This window comes from Otolemur garnettii, unplaced genomic scaffold (assembly GCF_000181295.1).
Source record: "Otolemur garnettii isolate 467f Iridium unplaced genomic scaffold, OtoGar3 scaffold00031, whole genome shotgun sequence".
Lineage (NCBI taxonomy): Eukaryota > Metazoa > Chordata > Mammalia > Primates > Galagidae > Otolemur > Otolemur garnettii.
The window spans coordinates 1,220,824-1,224,843 of record NW_003852426.1 but is presented as its reverse complement, the minus strand read 5'-3'; the positions used below and the strand labels follow the sequence as shown (position 1 = coordinate 1,224,843).

General features: G+C 46.4%; 1 non-coding gene across 1 annotated transcript; it reads right to left on the bottom strand.

Moving 5' to 3' along the window:
- Positions 1–332: 332 nt before the first annotated feature.
- Positions 333–437, bottom strand: LOC111725118. The gene has a single exon (XR_002773260.1). It is a non-coding gene; the product is annotated as a U6 spliceosomal RNA (small nuclear RNA).
- Positions 438–4,020: the final 3,583 nt, after the last annotated feature.

Sequence of the window (4,020 nt, the reverse complement as noted above, 5' to 3'; positions counted from 1 at the left end):
CATGGTAGAGTGCTACAGTATCACAGCTCACAGCAACCTGCCTCTTCTTGGGCTTAGGCAATTCTCTTGCCTCAGCCTTACAAGTAGCTGGGACTACAGGTGCCCGCCACAACGCCCAGCTATTTTTTTGCAGTTTGGCTGGGGCCAGGTTTGAACCCACCACCCTCAGTATATGGGGCCAGTGCCCTACTCACTGAGCCACAGGCACCGCCCACTATTTAAAACTTTTTACCAAATGTATACATGCATGTAATTTTAAAAGCCAGACAAAAGTTATGGTCCCTATACCATAATAATCCCTGTACCAACCTCTAGTTCTCTCTTCTTAGAAGCAAACATTTCAATGTTTAATTAAAAAAAATTTTCCTTGCACAGGGCCCATGCTAATCTTCTCTGTATCATTCCAATTTTAGTATAGATGCTGCCAAACTGAACACCTCAACTGGCTTCTTTCTTTCTTTCATTTTGTTTTTTGCTGTCCATCCTGTCTTTTCCTAGTGCCTATTTCTTTTCTTTCTTTCTTTCTTTTTTTTTTTTTGAGACAGAGTCTCACTATGTGGCCCTCAGTAGAATGCCATGGCATCACAGCTCACAGCAACCTCAAACTCTTGGGCTTAAGTGATTCTCTTGCCGCATCCTCCCAAGTAGCTGGGTCTACAGGTGCTCGCCACAACGCCCAGCTATTTTTTGGTTGCAGTTGTTATTGTTGTTTAGCAGGCCCAGGCCAGCTTGAACCTGCCAACCTCCCGTGTATGTGGCTGGCACCCTACCCACAGAGCTAGGGGTGCTGCTGAGGAAGTGGATTCTAAGCTGAGCGTTTTGGAATGATATCCAGCACTATATAAATCTACTAGATTTTCCTTTGATCACTTGTCTATGAATTTACGCTACCCTGTCACTAAATTCTCCGGAAGAGTAGTTTTTAATCAGTTTCATCTTTCTCTTGGAGCTAGGTAAAAGAATTTTCTTTATTTCTGAGGTTTTAGACCCAGAGTCTATTTTGATCTGAATCCACTGATCTTCATTTCTTCTGCATAGCTACCTCCTGGGGGTGTCCCTCCAACAACCTCCTGGGGTTTTCATTTGCCTCCCTCTTTGAAGGATCCCATATCTTTGTCTTTCGCTTTGATAGAACTTCTAAAGAGAGAGGCAAGGGAGAGATTTTACAATCTCACCAACAGTGTAAAAGTGTTCCCTTCTCTCCACATCCATGCCAGTATCTTCAGCTTTGGGATTTTGTGGTGTGGGTTATTTTCACTGGAGTTAGGTGGTATCTCAAGGTGATTGGAAGAACAGGCATTTTTTCATGTGTTTATTGGCCATTTGTCTGTCTTCTTCCGAGAAGGTTCTGTTTATGTCTCTTGCCCATTTATAAATGGGATTACTTGCTCTTTTTTGTTGTTGTTGCAGTTTGGCTGGGGCTGGGTTTGAACCTGCCATCCTCAGTATATGGGGTCGGCGCCCGACTCACTGAGCCACAGGCGATTTGCTCTTTTCTTGTTGATTATTTTGTGTTCTCTGTAGATTCTAGTTATCAGCCTTTTGTCCAGATTTGCAGCATGCAAATATCTTCTCCCATTCTGATGGTTGTTTGCTTTGGTTTTTGTGCCTTTAGCTGTTCTTATACATTTCTCTTTCTTTCTGTCTTTCTTTCTTTCTTTCTTTCTTTTCTTTTTTTTAGAGACAGAGTCTCATTTTGTCCCCCTGGGCACTGTGCCGTGGCATCACAGCTCACAGCAACCTCCAGCTCTTGAGCTTACCCGATTCTCTTGCCTCAGCCTCCTGAGTAGCTGAGACTACAGACGCCCGCCACAATGCCCGTATATTTTTTTGTTGAAGTTTGGTGAGGGCTGGGTTTGAACCCGCGGCCCTCGGTATGTGGGGCCGGCGCCCTACTCACTGAGCCACAGGCGCCGCCCAACATTTCTTAATTCTTGTGTTTTCAATCCCCATCTTTCATGTCAATGGCTTTCATCACACTATGACTGCCTTATCAATTTAATTGTTTCCCAACTGCTCTGATAACGGAGCTGCTGTAAGCGGTTCTCTTTCGCAACCAGCACACTATTAAGCTTTGTCAGTAGAGGGCGCTGCGGGGACACTGGAGGAGGAAAGAATTTCTTTTTCCTGGTTCTGGGTAGCTGCGATTTTTGATTATTCTTGTTCTTGCTGCTAGGCTTTTGCGGGGACATCCAGTGCTACGTAATGACGGCGTGTGTCCCCTTAGTGAGTGGGTCCTGGCGTGGACACTGCATGCCCCAGGCTTTGTATGCACTGAGCGGGCTCCCGTCGCCGTGATCGGCTCCTTGCTTCCTCTTTACCCCAAAGAAGTGCTTCCTGCTTGCCCACGACTATGGACAGACTTTGGCGTGGGCATCCCAGTGAAATTGGGGGCCACCTGGTGGCTCATCCACACTTCTGCAATGAGGTCCGAATCCAGCTTTCGGGTCTGCCCTTCCCGTGTGAACTCCTGTGAGTTCTTTCTTTTGGCCCGGGACATTCTACAGAATCTGTTTTACATCTTTATAGCTAGTCCCCTGATGCGGTTAATAATACTTTCTGTTACTCTTTCCCTACTCAAATCAGGGTCAGTAATCCCTGGTTTGTATCTTAAGCTGTTTGAAAAGTATCTTAAGTGTGGTGGGGTTTTCAGTGGGCTTCGCTATAGTGCAATTGGGCTCAACTGTTTCTCCAGAAAACCTTTGTATTCAGGGTCCAGTCAGGTAAAAGAAAAACTCCAAATATTTGGCCAGGCACAGTGGCTCATGCCTATAATCCTAGCACTCTGGGAGACCAAGGTGGGAGGACAGCTTGAGCTTAGGAGTTCCAGACCAGCTTGAGCAAGATAGAGACCCCATCTCTACTAAAAATAGAAAAACTAGCTGGGCGCCTATAGTCACAGTTACTAAGCAGGCTGAGGGAGGAGGATTGCTTGAGCTCAAGACTTGAGGTTACTGTGACCTAGATTGACAGCAGGGCACTCTAGCCTGGAGCGTCAGAGGGAGACTGTCTCAAAAACAAAAAACAAAAAACAAAGAAAACAAACTTGAAGTATTTAGACAGATAATTTTATTTAAAAAATTGCTAACCACACATTAAGATCTAAAAAGACAGTAAGGGGCACTGAAGTAAAGGTGGAACATGTGGAATCAGGCAGCCACACCTCCCTGAGGCTGGGGGGACCAAGGGAGGGGCTGGGCTTATTTGGGTTCTGGGAGGAAGAACCCTAGAGACCTGGAACTCAGAACCCTGAGGAGGGACCTGGCTGGGGTGCTGGTGTCACTGAAGTGATGTTACCAGCCTGGTGCTGGGAGTGGGAAAGAAATACAATTTGGGACCAGCTACTGCTACTAGGACCAACTGTTGCTGCTGGGCTGAAGACCCTTGGCCGTGAAGATGCTGATGCTGACCATGCTGACGACACAGGGAAGCAAATAAGGAAGCCAGTGCCTTCTTCCTCTCTAGCCCTGAATCTCCCACTAAGCCTCACAGAGGAGCCAGAGGAGGGAGAGACTAGCAGAGAGTAGAATGGTTTTGGAGTAGAGGTGAGGAACCTGTGGCCTTGGGGCCACATATGACCTTCTAGATCCTTGAATGTGGCCTTTTGACTGAATACACATTTTAATAAAGGAATTTGTTCTGTGACATTTGGATTCAGTGGAAAGGGCTGCTCTTGGGAGCATTTGAGGATCCAGAAGGCCATGTGTGGCTTTGATGCTCATGGTTTTCCACCCCCAACTAGATTTCTCCATTAATATGCCTGGGGCAAATCTGGCTGCCGTAGTTCTCAGAACCAAGGGGAAGGAACCAGGAAGTCTTACTATTTTATAGATAGGCTTTTACTTTAGTCTAAATGATTTTCAGTATGACTCCCAGGACCTCCATGGCATGGTCCATCCTGTCTAGTAAACAAACCACTCATTAGGGTGGAATCCAGGGGAGTACCCTGCCACGATGTGAGCTAGGGGATCTGGGGCTCTAATGGCTTCTTAGACAGACGATCAGCTTCTGGTTCCAGGC